General features: G+C 35.4%; 1 long non-coding RNA gene and 1 pseudogene across 1 annotated transcript in view; both read right to left on the bottom strand.

Moving 5' to 3' along the window:
- The window catches only part of LOC146730211 (uncharacterized), a 79,897-nt gene that overhangs the window by 34,902 nt on the left and 27,445 nt on the right, over window positions 1–17,550 (bottom strand). The gene's annotated exons all lie outside the window — the stretch shown is intronic.
- Window positions 1–17,550, bottom strand: part of LOC102806629 (disheveled-associated activator of morphogenesis 1-like) — a 34,712-nt pseudogene that overhangs the window by 13,182 nt on the left and 3,980 nt on the right.

Below are 17,550 nucleotides of genomic sequence, written 5' to 3'. Positions count from 1 at the left end.
TATGCTGGATCATCAAAACATAACTTATTTTGATTGTAGACACACCTCAGTCATTTACATAGATACACACACTAATAATAGAGTAGAATAACGCAAACCCGGAGGATCAATGTGCCCATAATCACGTATGCTGGATCATCAAAACATAACTTATTTTGATTGTAGACACACCTCAGTCATTTACGTAGATGCACACACTAATAATAGAGTAGAATAACGCAAACCCGGAGGATCAATGTGCCCATAATCACGTATGCTGGATCATCAAAACATAACTTATTTTGATTGTAGACACACCTCAGTCATTTACGTAGATGCACACACTAATAATAGAGTAGAATAACGCAAACCCGGAGGATCAATGTGCCCATAATCACATATGTTGGATCATCAAAACATAACTTATTTTGATTGTAGACACACCTCAGTCATTTACGTAGATGCAGACACTAATAATAGAGTAGAATAACGCAAATCCGGAAGATCAATGTGCCCATAATCACGTATGCTGGATCATCAAAACATAACTTATTTTGATTGTAGACACACCTCAGTCATTTACGTAGATGCAGACACTAATAATAGAGTAGAATAACGCAAATCCGGAAGATCAATGTGCCCATAATCACGTATGCTGTAAACACACCCAGCAAACAGGTAAGCTATGATGCATTCTGTCACCAGCTGCCAGTGCATAAATTGTATATGTTGCAAAACTGAGACACAGAAGCTTAGTTTATGTAACACATGGATTTATAAATAACAATTCGCTCACACTGTAGAGCTGGGTGTAGTTACCGTATATGTACTACATGAACACCTTCATTGTCAACTAAGAGGCAAGTAGAAAGCCTCTATGGATAACCAACATGAATGGTATATAACACCGTTAGTAGGTGGCATTAAATGACATTTGATAGATAAACTAAATGAATATTTCTCTCTTTACATTACATCTAAGAACCAAAAAAAAATTAGAAAAAAAAGTTGTGCAGCAAGTTACACTGGGTTTAAAAAGGGTATTATATTACACATGTATACCTTTTCTTCTGCTCTTGCCTCACACTCTCTTTTGACTTTTTCCAACTGAGCCCTCATTTCCTCTCGTTCTGTGTAAAGGCAAATATAGGAATAAGTTGCAGTATTATGATAACAGTATACATCAGAATACATATCTTTATTTATATCACTGAAGAACAAAAATCAATGAAAGTCAAATTTAGAAAAAATTATTATTATTTTTCCTATTTTTAGTTTTGCATGTAATTTTATTTTTTGATAAATCAGTCAACTTAAATTTGAGGTTTTCAGTAAAAATAAGTTAAGTATAAAAATCAAGATATCTACACAGTAAACTGGAAATCTTTATAGCATGTATAATACATGTATGATTGCTTACAGATTTTATAAAAATTTGGATAATAGGTTACTTAAACACTTTTACATCGTGGGTATATGAAGTTTGATGACAAAAGTTTTTCATTTACTGAACTGGAAATTTTCTCTTGGCACATAAAATTAACAAATTTTTTTTATTATCTGACCCTTTTCGAATTCTTCACTTTGTTTTTTTCAATACTTCATCCTCATTGGACATTGGTTCCATCAACTGGTTCGTGTTCAATTCCAACGGTGCAACGTCTGGATCTTCACCATTCTCATACTCTAATACGACTTGCTGGACAAGTCGGTCAATCAGCATCCAATAATGCGGACTGCTGGAATTTTCTTCAAAAGAGACAAATAAATAACGTTGATTAAACTGACAGGTGTGAAAAAAGAGATTCATTAAATTCATCCAAACATGATATAAATTCATATTTGAAGTTCATTGACCTCTTCATTGAGGAAATCGCTGTGATTTATTTTTCGATTTTTTATCTATCACGCAGACGTTCCTGTAGTGTTCATTTCAGCTTCTGTCCTTACTGAATGATAATTACAGCAGGAATCAAAACAATCAATCAACACAGCCCGGCAACCAGTATTTCCTATAATGGAACCGTAAGTCATTCGTACTATTGACTTAATCGCATGGTGCAACTTGCCAATTAAACTGGTATACTTACTCGGTAACAGAAGAAAGTGCTCTAATAAGGACAATAGGTGTGGATAGGCAGCGGTATGTGCAAGTTTCTTCCGAAGTAATTCAAACATACTAGTTGCACTTCTGGTATCTATATGAACCTATCAAACGAAAAAAACAAAAAAAAACATTAAGTGCACCTACATATGTTTTCAAATTTATGAAAGTTAATCTAACACGCACACTATATCAACACTATTTTCTCAATAAAATATTGATCAAAGAAAGCATAGAAAGAACTCCCATGTGCTGAGAGTATTGGAAACACATTAAATATAATTCGAAATTACTTAGCTGAAAACTAAATATGCAAATCAGAAAATTAATATGACCAGATTTGAGTGTAAAACTAATGAGGTCTACGCAATGTAACAGAAAATCTATGTCTCCAAGTTTAATTGAAATGTGATTAGAACCAAAAAATTATGAATTATTATGCTTATTAGGGAATTAATATGAACAGATTTTTACCCCAAACTAATTAGGTTTGTACATTGTCCTAGAGCATCTTTGTACTAAGTTTCATTGAAATGGAATAATTAGTACCGTGAAAACTCCAAAATTTCGACCCCTCTAAAAATTCGGTCGCCTATTTATTTGCCGGGTTTCGGTGTTTTATTTACCTCCAAATTTTCGACTCCACTAAAAATTGCCGACTCATTCTTATTCGAAAATTGCGACCAGTTTTAGTTTTCCCCCAAACGAAAAAAACCCCGATGTGAGCGTTCAAACGGGACCTTCCTCGAAGGCATGAATCCGGGTTTCTGATTGACTGAGAGATTTTTATTTTATTGGTAACGAAAATATATTCTAAATCAACGAAGTTTCAAATAAAAACGAACACAAAAATCTCGGCATGCTGCGTTTCTGAATTGTTGATTATTACTGTACTCAGTAGTGATTATAATAATGTACACAAAATAAATTTGTTGAATGGTTATGAAATACAAATAAAAGTCAACTTAGTTTCATCGTAAGCGAATGATTCCGGTCTCGTATAAACGTTTGATGCTGTAGGATATCCGCCATGTTCTCTTAGGTCAAATAGGTCAAATTGCTAATTAACCAATCAAAAAGCTGGATGATGCCAACGTGTTCAAATTACCATAGCTTATTTAAATATGTTAATGTTATTGAACGCAATGCGGAAAAGATTGATGTTGTAGTACGATATTTTGGCTTGGATTTTGATGCGAAAACGGCATGATTTTTTTTAAATAAAAAAATTAGTTGTTTTTAAAAAATAAACTGGTCATCTGAAGAATAATTTAACATTGTTCACAGTGATAACAGCTCATTCTCGAAAGGAAGCTTACCCGCTCACGCTAGTCACGATAAAAATCATACACGTGTACTCTTGAATAGACAGACGTCAATGACTACGGTAAAACTTACTCTATTTTAGCCGGCAGGATTGATTGAAATGTCCGAAAAATGACGCCAAAATACACCTTAAAAGTCCCATTTTATTTTCTTAAATCCCATTTTATTTTTTAATCCAAGGGCGAATTTACGGCAGAATTTGGTCCCTCAAGTAAGGGACACGTGAGCTTTGATTCTAACCGGATACATTGCACTGGGTCGGGGAGATAGTTTGCTAAACTTCCATGTATCTTTTGTCCAATGGGTACCTGTACTTCGAACATTCGCAAGTTTTCCTAGGTAGTGCGAGACAGCTTTGTCTTTTGACCTATTAGTTTTGTGCTGACCTCTTCTCCGCGTCTTGATGTTTTGTTTTGCTTGTCATAATACTCACTGATTGATGACTTTGTTTAGATTTTGAGTTACAACTCGGCCACGACCTTTGCTTTTACCGTGAAACATGAGGAAGTTTACGTCAATTGACGGACATTGCATTTTTTAAAAACTAATGAAGCACACTGTCTATCATCCCCATTTTTTCATTTGCTGATTTCTATTCTGAAAAATTCGACCGTCCGAAAATGCACCTTAATTTTGACTCTAAAAACACGTCACATTTCTAACACCAATTATTTAAAACCGGTCGAAATTTTGGAGTTTTTACGGTACTTTAGATATCAGTGTGAAAGCTTAAAATTGGTTAATTATGCAAATTAGGTAATTAATATGTACAGATTTTAACCCACAATTATTCAGGTCTGTCTATTGTCCTACAGCATCCATGTACATTCATTGATATGTGATGTATAGTACCTGAGATATCAGTGTGAAAGTTGGTTAATTATGCAAATTAGGTGATTAATATGCACAAATATTTACCGGAAACTAATTGGGTCTGCATAATTCTAGATTCATTGAAATGTGATGATTAGTACTTTAGATATCAGTAGAAAAGCTGAAAATTAATTATGCAAATTAGGTAATTAATATGCACAATTATTTACCCTAAAATTAATCAGGTCTCTGCATAGTCCTAAAGGATCTATGTACCAAGTTTCATTGAAATGCGATGATTAGTACTTGAGATACCCGTGGAAAAGCTGAAAATTAACTAATTACGCAAATTAGGTGATTAATATGCACAAATATTTATCGAAAACAATCAATCTCTGCATAGTCCTTGAGTATGTAAGTACCAAGTTTCATTGAAATGTAATGCTAACTACTTATATCAAATGCTGAAAATTAATTAATTATGCAAATTAGGTAATTAATATGTACTGATATTACCATAAAAACTATCAGGTCTGTGCAGTGTCGTATGACATCTATGTACCAAGTTTCATTGAAATGTGATGATTAGTACTTGAGATATCAGTGGAAAAACCGAAAATTGACTAATCATTATGCAAATTAGGTAATTAGTATCCACGGATTATTACCAAAAACTAATCAAAACCTAGCATTAGTTCAGAGCATCTATGTACCAAGTTTCATCACAATCCAATGAGTGGTTGTTTAGATATCAGTGGAACAGTCATGGAACCACTAAAAAATAGCTAATTATCATGCAAATTAGGTAATTAATATGCACGGATTTTTACCAAAAATTAATCAAATCTGCGCATATGTTCAGAGCATCTATGTACCAAGTTTCATCAAAATCCAATGAGTGGTTCTTTAGATATCAGTGGAACAGTCATAGAACAGCTAAAAATTAGCTAATTATCATGCAAATTAGGTAATTAACGAGATTGGATTTTTACCAAAACCTAATCAAATCTGCGCATTGGCCCAGAGCATCTATGCACCAAGTTTCATCAAAAACCGATGTATGGTTCTTGAGATAGCAGTGGAACAGTCGGACACACATACACACACACATACACACATACACACATACAGACACACTAACTGCAAAGACTCCCATTTTGTGCTTCGCACATGGGAGTCAAAAACCAACATTTTCGTTTAATTTTCGACAATTTCTTTGTTAATTTTGACCTAAATAAACAACAATAAGCTGTATGTCTTTATCATAAGTTTCAGGAAAAAAAATAAGTTTTTGTCTCGGGTTGTTTAATACACAACTACACTGAAATACAACATAGACCCGAAATATGGTATACAAGTTTTTGTGTTCATCCTAAACATTCTAAGGCATACAAAGCCAATAAATAAAACAAATGTACTTACTGTATCAAACCTCTTGGATAGTTCCCTCTCATCCTCATTTCAAACCATCTCAAAGAAATTCAAATGCCTAGGGAAAGCAAACAAACATCAAATACATATACTAGATGTATAATAGGAAATAAATTAAAGAAAGTTAAGACACCCATAAAAACACTGCTGTACTGTAATTATATCAGTTTAAGCACATCATCTACTATACAACAGACTTACCTGTCTAGAGTTGTATTTTCATGTTATCCAAGTTTGTCTATTATAGGTTGTATACCAAGCATTAGTAGCTCATATCGGAGGTGAACACCAAACTCTAAGTTATCCTGAAAAGATAATAAAACTAGTCTTATTAGACAAAATTAAAATATCAAACTTATTAGCCCCCACACACGTACATGATATCAAGGCTACAATATTATTAAATTTTACAATGTTAAGGTACAGTTTAAAAGCTCCCTTTGACATCTACTCTTATGGATGGACTTATATTGTAAGTCTATAAAAAAAGGTTGAAGCAAAAAACAAGAAAATATCTTTCAAAAATAAATATTTAAAACCAAAAACTAGAAAACAAGCAATGATGTTCCTACCTCACCAGCACTGTATTTAAGAGCAGCGTTCACAAAAGACATAATAGTGGTTTTGAGATTCACTTTTTCACGATATTTACCAGTGCTCTTGTCTAGATCATTGGTGAGAGTCTATAACAGGCAAAAGGAAATAATACAGTTTTATATAAAAGACACAAGTCCCACACAGGAAGTTGGAGATTCTCATTACCTTCCAGTCTAGTTCCTGTGTCCACCACACAGTTCTATATTGGATGTGACATCAATGTCCGATGGGTGAAATACCTTTGGATGTGTTAATAAGTAAATAACTATGTAAACCTGATTTAATTACATACAAATAATAACATTTACTTCTTGAACTGGCAACCCGGGCAAAGAGGACATATCATAGATTCTCGTGTCTGTGAGATTTGTTTTTCCGGTGTCACAAATGTGGTTGTGTGTTGATGACTCCAAACAGATGGAATGAATTGAAGATTTACTCAGTACAAAAAACTCTTTCTAGAGTACTAGCAAAGCAATTATAAATGTTATCTTTACCTGGAACCTGGTTCTCTCAGCGGCATACTTCTGATAGTGGGATATGGCTTGTAATACTTTCTTATGTCAATTTGGAACAAGGCAAACTGCACCTAATATTTCTAATACTGCAGTCTTGGTTTTGATGCTGTCAGAACTCAGCGACTCGGCTATAGCATTGATACTATGTGGATGTGATAGTACATGTTGTCTCCCATGATGCAAGTGTCATAACTCAGCTACTCAGCTATAGCATTGATACTATGTGGATGTGATAGTACATGTTGCCTCCCATGATGCAAGTGTAAGAAACATTCAGCTACTCAGCTATAGCATTGATACTATGTGGATGTGATAGTACATGTTGTCTCCCATGATGCAAGTGTAAGAACTCAGCTACTCAGCTATAGCATTGATACTATGTGGATGTGATAGTACATGTTGTCTCCCATGATGCAAGTGTAAGAACTCAGCTACTCAGCTATAGCATTGATACTATGTGGATGTGATAGTACATGTTGTCTCCCATGATGCAAGTGTAAGAACTCAGCTACTCAGCTATAGCATTGATACTATGTGGATGTGATAGTACATGTTGCCTCCCATGATGCAAGTGTAAGAACTCAGCTACTCAGCTATAGCATTGATACTATGTGGATGTGATAGTACATGTTGTCTCCCATGCTGCAAGTGTAAGAACTCAGCTACTCAGCTATAGCATTGATACTATGTGGATGTGATAGTACATGTTGTCTCCCATGATGCAAGTGTAAGAACTCAGCTACTCAGCTATAGCATTGATACTATGTGGATGTGATAGTACATGTTGCCTCCCATGATGCAAGTGTAAGAACTCAGCTACTCAGCTATAGCATTGATACTATGTGGATGTGATAGTACATGTTGTCTCCCATGCTGCAAGTGTCAGAACTCAGCTACTCAGCTATAGCATTGATACTATGTGGATGTGATAGTACATGTTGCCTCCCATGATGCAAGTGTAAGAACTCAGCTACTCAGCTATAGCATTGATACTATGTGGATGTGATAGTACATGTTGTCTCCCATGATGCAAGTGTAAGAACTCAGCTACTCAGCTATAGCATTGATACTATGTGGATGTGATAGTACATGTTGTCTCCCATGATGCAACTGTCAGAACTCAGCTACTCAGCTATAGCATTGATACTATGTGGATGTGATAGTACATGTTGTCTCCCATGATGCAAGTGTAAGAACTCAGCGACTCGGTTATAGCATTGATACTATGTGGATGTGATAGTACATGTTGCCTCCCATGATGCAAGTGTAAGAACTCAGCTACTCAGCTATAGCATTGATACTATGTGGATGTGATAGTACATGTTGTCTCCCATGATGCAAGTGTAAGAACTCAGCGACTCGGTTATAGCATTGATACTATGTGGATGTGATAGTACATGTTGTCTCCCATGATGCAAGTGTAAGAACTCAGCTACTCAGCTATAGCATTGATACTATGTGGATGTGATAGTACATGTTGTCTCCCATGATGCAAGTGTAAGAAACATTCAGCTACTCAGCTATAGCATTGATACTATGTGGATGTGATAGTACATGTTGCCTCCCATGATGCAAGCGTAAGAACTCAGCTACTCAGCTATAGCATTGATACTATGTGGATGTGATAGTACATGTTGCCTCCCATGATGCAAGTGTAAGAACTCAGCTACTCAGCTATAGCATTGATACTATGTGGATGTGATAGTACATGTTGTCTCCCATGATGCAAGTGTAAGAAACATTCAGCTACTCAGCTATAGCATTGATACTATGTGGATGTGATAGTACATGTTGCCTCCCATGATGCAAGTGTAAGAAACATTCAGCTACTCAGCTATAGCATTGATACTATGTGGATGTGATAGTACATGTTGTCTCCCATGATGCAAGTGTCAGAACTCAGCTACTCAGCTATAGCATTGATACTATGTGGATGTGATAGTACATGTTGTCTCCCATGATGCAAGTGTCAGAACTCAGCTACTCAGCTATAGCATTGATACTATGTGGATGTGATAGTACATGTTGTCTCCCATGCTGCAAGTGTAAGAACTCAGCTACTCAGCTATAGCATTGATACTATGTGGATGTGATAGTACATGTTGTCTCCCATGATGCAAGTGTAAGAACTCAGCTACTCAGCTATAGCATTGATACTATGTGGATGTGATAGTACATGTTGTCTCCCATGATGCAAGTGTAAGAACTCAGCTACTCAGCTATAGCATTGATACTATGTGGATGTGATAGTACATGTTGTCTCCCATGATGCAAGTGTAAGAACTCAGCTACTCAGCTATAGCATTGATACTATGTGGATGTGATAGTACATGTTGTCTCCCATGATGCAAGTGTAAGAACTCAGCTACTCAGCTATAGCATTGATACTATGTGGATGTGATAGTACATGTTGTCTCCCATGATGCAAGTGTAAGAACTCAGCTACTCAGCTATAGCATTGATACTATGTGGATGTGATAGTACATGTTGTCTCCCATGATGCAAGTGTAAGAACTCAGCTACTCTGCTATAGCATTGATACTATGTGGATGTGATAGTACATGTTGTCTCCCATGATGCAAGTGTAAGAACTCAGCTACTCAGCTATAGCATTGATACTATGTGGATGTGATAGTACATGTTGCCTCCCATGATGCAAGTGTCAGAACTCAGCTACTCAGCTATAGCATTGATACTATGTGGATGTGATAGTACATGTTGTCTCCCATGATGCAAGTGTAAGAACTCAGCTACTCAGCTATAGCATTGATACTATGTGGATGTGATAGTACATGTTGCCTCCCATGATGCAAGTGTCAGAACTCAGCTACTCAGCTATAGCATTGATACTATGTGGATGTGATAGTACATGTTGTCTCCCATGATGCAAGTGTAAGAACTCAGCTACTCAGCTATAGCATTGATACTATGTGGATGTGATAGTACATGTTGTCTCCCATGATGCAAGTGTAAGAACTCAGCTACTCAGCTATAGCATTGATACTATGTGGATGTGATAGTACATGTTGTCTCCCATGATGCAAGTGTAAGAACTCAGCTACTCAGCTATAGCATTGATACTATGTGGATGTGATAGTACATGTTGTCTCCCATGATGCAAGTGTAAGAAATCAGCTACTCAGCTATAGCATTGATACTATGTGGATGTGATAGTACATGTTGTCTCCCATGATGCAAGTGTAAGAACTCAGCTACTCAGCTATAGCATTGATACTATGTGGATGTGATAGTACATGTTGTCTCCCATGATGCAAGTGTAAGAACTCAGCTACTCAGCTATAGCATTGATACTAGGTGGATGTGATAGTACATGTTGTCTCCCATGATGCAAGTGTAAGAACTCAGCTACTCAGCTATAGCATTGATACTATGTGGATGTGATAGTACATGTTGCCTCCCATGATGCAAGTGTAAGAACTCAGCTACTCAGCTATAGCATTGATACTATGTGGATGTGATAGTACATGTTGCCTCCCATGATGCAAGTGTAAGAACTCAGCTACTCAGCTATAGCATTGATACTATGTGGATGTGATAGTACATGTTGCCTCCCATGATGCAAGTGTAAGAACTCAGCTACTCAGCTATAGCATTGATACTATGTGGATGTGATAGTACATGTTGTCTCCCATGATGCAAGTGTAAGAAACATTCAGCTACTCAGCTATAGCATTGATACTATGTGGATGTGATAGTACATGTTGTCTCCCATGATGCAAGTGTCAGAACTCAGCTACTCAGCTACAGCATTGATACTATGTGGATGTGATAGTACATGTTGCCTCCCATGATGCAAGTGTAAGAACTCAGCTACTCAGCTATAGCATTGATACTATGTGGATGTGATAGTACATGTTGTCTCCCATGATGCAAGTGTCAGAACTCAGCTACTCAGCTATAGCATTGATACTATGTGGATGTGATAGTACATGTTGCCTCCCATGATGCAAGTGTAAGAACTCAGCTACTCAGCTATAGCATTGATACTATGTGGATGTGATAGTACATGTTGCCTCCCATGATGCAAGTGTCAGAACTCAGCTACTCAGCTATAGCATTGATACTATGTGGATGTGATAGTACATGTTGTCTCCCATGATGCAAGTGTAAGAACTCAGCTACTCAGCTATAGCATTGATACTATGTGGATGTGATAGTACATGTTGTCTCCCATGATGCAAGTGTAAGAAACATTCAGTGACCAGTCAGATTGGTAATCATGTGTGTATGCCGTTATAATGAGGTGAATACCCTCATATGTCAAAGTCATTGTCACATTTTATGATTGTTTCAACAAAGATTCCAACATAGCATTACCGGTAATCTCACGTTCATAATGTTTCCACAGATTTCCGGACTGACATGTTTTATTTGTAAACTGTCAAGACCAAAGCATACATGTACTTCACAAACCAGATTGGGAGAGGGGCAATGATTTATTACATTGCCTCCTAAAAACCTCCATAGATATCAGACAATACTGGTACACATGTTTAATGGTGACACAAGACGATGTGTTAAGTTGAAATTTACATCAACATTAATCAAAAGGATGCGCACATGTATCATGGTAAATAACTCAATTTAAAATTAAACTAATTGTATATTTTATTAAATTTAATATGAAAGCTTGTTTCATTTTAGTTTGATAATGATATTCAATTGAATATCATTTACACCTAAAACTCCTAGAGTAAAACATATCTTGATGTGCCGTGTATTGGAGTCAATATCCTGTGAAAAATGCAGCTAAGAGTGGAATTATCAACTAACGTGATGATAAGTTACGATAATATTCTATCTATGAATACAGATAATAATAAACCTCATGACCTATTTTAACACACAGCTGAGAAACTAACTGGCTAGATTACGAATACCACAGGTCAACCATGTCAAAGACTTTTTTTTTTTACTATGTGCTATTGACCTGATATGCATGTTAAGATTCTTACGCAATTACCAGTCACAAGATAATAATTTCCACTAAAATAAACATTGTGGTTTTATTTTATGCAGGATATGGCGATTTATTATTAAGATGTGTTTTATAGTTGATCCTCATAGAGACGATCAAAGTTTGTGATGCTGTTTATGCTTTGTGGTATTTCTAACCAAGTTAAAAATAAGTAGATTATGGAGCTTTTCCCAGACGAGTTAAGTGTATCTATTATTTATCTTGCCAACATCGGTATTAATAATAAATTCATTATTTCACATTTTATTGTAGATATTACTAATTCAGGGAAGTGGAACACGCAACACGGTTAATCTTATAAAACTAATTGTAAAGCATTTTAATAACAGTAGTTTTTCTTTTCATTTAATAATTATTTCTGGTGAACTCCGAGTAGAATCATGCAGTTGCTGTATATTGATACCTGACAAGTAAATGCTTAGCATTCCATTTGTATAGACTGATTGAAGAAGAAGAAAAACTTGCAGAATATCAATTTGGTTTACAGCTTGCTAATGTACTACAACACAACTAAAGCCAGCTTGGTTAAACTCGTCTTCAGCATACATGTGTATATGTGCTGTGTCCACAAACATTTATTTTTAATAAAAGTTAATCATTTAGTTATTATATATGAATATGTAAGAGATTGTACAATTCATATCCAACACACAAAGTGGCTGAGTGAGTTTAAACTGACCAATCACCAGTCAACACTTTCCAGAATGTTTAAAATATTATTTATTCATTATAACAGAACAGTAATTATGTGCCTGCCTCCATTGAAAAGTCTGGGTGCTAGTGTGGCCTACAATCATTCCACATGTAGAGCCATACTAGTGTTCATTGTACACCAAGACAAATAAATAGAAAGTCAAAATGATGAAATGTATATACTTACTGAGTTATTCATCAAGGCTTTAATGCAGCCAATTATGGAGGTGTGGATTGCACTTTCTAAGGTGTCATAGTCCATTTTACTTAGAAAATTAAGCAAACACGTCAACCCATCGAGCTCAATAAATCTTGTCACAAACCTACAAACATAATTGGTGAAAAAAGATCTGTTACAGAAAAGTTTTTATATAACAATGTATTGTGATTGCTCTATCATATATATATATATCAGCTTGAAAACAGTAGAATTCTGAGACCATCACAGAAGACGGAAAGCTGTACATACCGCATAGGTTGGGTTATAACAATGTATTGTGATTGCTCTATCATATATATATATCAGCTTGAAAACAGTAGAATTCTGAGACCATCACAGAAGACAGAAAGCTGTACATACCGCATAGGTTGGGTTATAACAATGTATTGTGATTGCTCTATCATATATATATATATATATCAGCTTGAAAACAGTAGAATTCTGAGACCATCACAGAAGACAGAAAGCTGTACATACCGCATAGGTTGGGTTATAACAATGTATTGTGATTGCTCTATCATATATATATATATATCAGCTTGAAAACAGTAGAATTCTGAGACCATCACAGAAGACAGAAAGCTGTACATACCACATCGGTTGGGTTATAACAATGTATTGTGATTGCTCTATCATATATATATATATCAGCTTGAAAACAGTGGAATTCTGAGACCATCACAGAAGACAGAAAGCTGTACATACCGCATAGGTTGGGTTATAACAATGTATTGTGATTGCTCTATCATATATATATATATCAGCTTGAAAACAGTAGAATTCTGAGACCATCACATAAGACAGAAAGCTGTACATACCGCATTGGTTGGGTTCTCAGAGCAGTTTTCAGACCATCAATCAATTTACTACGCACTTCAATCTCTTCATCATCTGGAGCTATAAGTGTTAACTATTCATAGAAAAGAAAGTTGAAATTAAACATTGAGATGAAATTTGCATTTATTTCCAAAACTATATTATACTTTCTACAATTTCAAGATGTACACTGAGAATTCATATAGTGATTCATTGGAGTAGTGGTACAACTATGTGAAATAGCTGGTGATCTGAATTGGCCAAAATTGAGTGAATATTAAATGTTCAATTATTCTTTTTTAGGATGTCCAAATGTTTGCGATCGTTTCGTCTTCCCATTTGATTATGTGCTCAAATTTACTCTGATAGTGCTTGCAAATCAAGTACTTGAAATAATTTATTTTAGCTAGACTTAATTTTTGCTGAAAAGACATTTCAACTGTTTTGTATGAAGTTTATTTTCTATGATTTTTGAGTTTGATTTAAAAATATAAGAAAAATGTTATTTTCACTGGCTTTTATTTTAACTGATGCATTCCTTCAGCGAAAATAAACTGCTAGTGAAAATAAAGTATTTTACAGTATATCACTTTATTGCCAAGACCCTGAATAAATTCTCTGAAAGTGTAAATTTAAGAGTAAATACCTGTAGTATACTCACTGTGGACATAGAGTTCAACCTATCAATATAGTTATCTGGTCAGCTGGTGGAGCTGAGATCCTCTTGTTCCTAATAAAGAAACAACATTGATTATGATACATGTACATATCATAAGAATATTTATTACATATCCTGTCAGAAAATACAAAAATTATGATGAAATTTTGTTATTTTTTTTATATCTTACAAAGAAATAAAAACACAATAAAACATCCAGAAATAGATGAATTTAAAAAGTATTTATTAATGCAGCATTTTATTTGTCAAGTGTCATACTATACGTGTATTTGTGCTGAAATGGATTTTATCCTTGCTTGTGTACATGTCCCATATAACCTGTCATCTATTGCTGCCTATCAGCTGTTTATTTGTCTTCTTAATCCTATTTGTTAAATTCTATAAGCTACATTTTATACTAGTATTAGGATAATATCTTATTTATGATGGTAGGTAATGGAACTACAGTAAATGTATCCATTTTGACAGGGTTTATAATTTTCCAGTTTCAACAATGTAGGAGGATACACTACATGTATGTACATGTAGAGTCACTAGGATTTAATTTAATTCACTAATCTGACTGTAAAAAAGTAAGCTACTGTAAAACACATGGAAATAGTGACATGCCATTTTAGTGAATTAGACTCAATACACAAATTAACAGAATCCTAATTTAGCTAAAGTACCAACAATCTCATTGTGAGATTATACTAAATTAGCGACATCTTGAATTAGCAAAATTATAAAATAGATAAATTAACATGTTGGCCATGTTTTACAGTATACTGTGATTGACATGTTTTAAAGAAGCAAATTTCAAAAATTGAAAGCAGAAGAGCAATTGAAATTATCAACTGAACCACTACAGGTAACCTATTATTACGTAAAATACCAAACAAAAGAAATACATGGTATTCTAAATACAAGTCATTGAAAATGACACAGTCCCCGTTAAATTTTTGAAAGTTCTCTTTGTGCTCGTCATATTAAAGCCGAGGGGTTGTTGCGAGCGTGTCCTTGAAACTTGGGTTCCAAGTGGCGTATACAACAGATTGTTTATCTACATCAAAACACGTGTTCCGTGTAGTAGTAATATGGCCAAATATAAAACCAGCCTTATTCGGCCATCTTTGATCTGATTATGAAACACACTGATATGTATGATGTATGTGCCAAATACGAATGAAAATGGTACATAAATTGTGGAAATATAGTAGTAAGGCCAAAAAGTCAGATGGCTGTCAATTGGCCATCCTTGACCAGATTTTGAAACAAATTGTCATGGACATGCATCCTAACATGTATAAAGTACATGTACGGTATGTGCCAAATTAGAATGAAAACTGACAGAGTACATGTACGTCCAAGATACCACATAAAAAAAAACCAAGATGCCTGCCAGTCTACCATCTTTGATCCAATTGCGAAATAAATCGTCATGGACATGTATCCTAACATGTATAATCTATGTACCAAGTTTGAATGACAACTGACAAAGCATGACCAAACACAACATTTTCAAAAAACAAGATAGCTGCCAGTCGGCCATTTTGAATCAAATCGCTAAACCACTGCATGTGCATATGTTCCACATACGGTACTAGGCACATGCAAAGAATGAACGAAATCGGTCCACAGGATTCTGAAATATGACTATGGACAGACTGACTCACGGATGGACGGACACACGGACAAACGGACAGACTCAGGAACTCACAGATGGTTGGGGACATGTCTCCTAACATGCATGTACTAAATTTGAATGAAAACTGACAAAGCATGTCCAAAATACGATATTTTCAAAAAACAAGATGGCTGCCAGTCGGCCATCTTTGATCCAATTGTAAAATAAATCGTCATGGACATGTATTCTAACATGTATATTCTATGTACCAAGTTTGAATGAAAACTGACAAAGCATGTCCAAAATACAACCTTTTTCAAAGAACAAGATGGCTGCCAGTCGGCCATTTTGAATCGAATCGCTAAACCACTGCATGTGCATATGTCCCATATAAAGTACTAGGCACATGCAAAGAATGAACGGAATCGGTCCAAGGGATTCTGAGATATGACTCCGGACGGACGCACGAACGCACAGACGCACAGACGCACGGACGGAGACCGAATTATAAGTCCCCGTTTTCGGACTTCCTCCGAACGGGGACTAAAAAAAGGCATGATCATTTGAACACTGCAATTACAAGACTGGTAGGAGGTAATAAATTTGGGCGTAAGTATTCAAAAAACAGATTTTGGCTGTTGCCATGGTAGTGGTGGGTCAGGATTGTTTTTCCAATTAGTAATGGTACGACCTACCTGTCAAGTACGAGCAAAATCAGCCAAGCCAAAAAAAATCACAGAAGAGTTAGTTAAAAAGCCATACCTGGTGAACATGAATAGTTACTCTAAATTTGGGATCAACTTTCTCATTGATGAAAAAAGATATCAAAAATTCAAATAGTAACTTTGTGCCCACACTCAAGCCGAATACAATGAGCTATGTCTGAGGTGTTGTATCCTAAATTTGTAGGAGATACAATGTACATTTAGCTCAAAGCTATCCAAAAATCATTTTTTTTGACCATTGATATGGTAACCCTTAACCAACATTTTTTTGCAGATTTTTCCTAATTAGGGTGAAGGTGTGACCTACTGTACCTGCCATGTTTGAGCGAAATCGGCCAAGCCAAAAAAAAATCACAGAAGAACTAATACGTGAAAACACTGGAAATCACACACACAAATGATTTGAGAGGCAATCCTAGTGGAGCGGATCGCCAATACCATGTTCATTTGCATATTGACCGTGTAAATACCGAAAACATTATTGCATGGTGATATGCAAATTAGTTTTAGTCAAAATAAGTGACTGTCTAGAAGTACCATTACTGTTGTTCAAATTTCATTTCACTCGGCAAGTATATTCATGTACCCCAAGGGTAAAATATCGTACTTCTAAATATTGTTTATTTCTGCTATGTTTCGAAAATGCTACTCTTGAAAGGACTACATATGGGGTGTGGAAATACCGATTTCATAGACGAATCAAAATAAACTGCAGTACATATGTAATAATGTGGTATAATACCGTAAAATCTGTATTAGAAGCCGCATCCCTAATAGAAGTCGCATCCATTCTATTTGAATAATTGAGAACCAAAAATTCATCATTTCTCATATGTGTAGATGCTCTAATAGAAGCCGCATCCCTTCTGTTGCATTGTACCATTTTAAAAGCTGCGGCTTCTAATACAGATTTTACAGTACTTCATTTTTACTGAAAACATTTTTCCCCTGAAATAAATTCCAGTGAAAATGCCATTTACCCCATACTCTACTGAGACACAGCACAAGGAAAATCGGATTCACATGTATTGCTTGAAAATGTTT

This window comes from Saccoglossus kowalevskii, chromosome 20, assembly GCF_978046115.1.
Source record: "Saccoglossus kowalevskii chromosome 20, keSacKowa6.1, whole genome shotgun sequence".
In the NCBI taxonomy this organism is placed as follows: domain Eukaryota; kingdom Metazoa; phylum Hemichordata; class Enteropneusta; family Harrimaniidae; genus Saccoglossus; species Saccoglossus kowalevskii.
The sequence above is the reverse complement of the archived record's forward strand: the minus strand, read 5'-3'. Positions and strand labels throughout refer to the sequence as shown.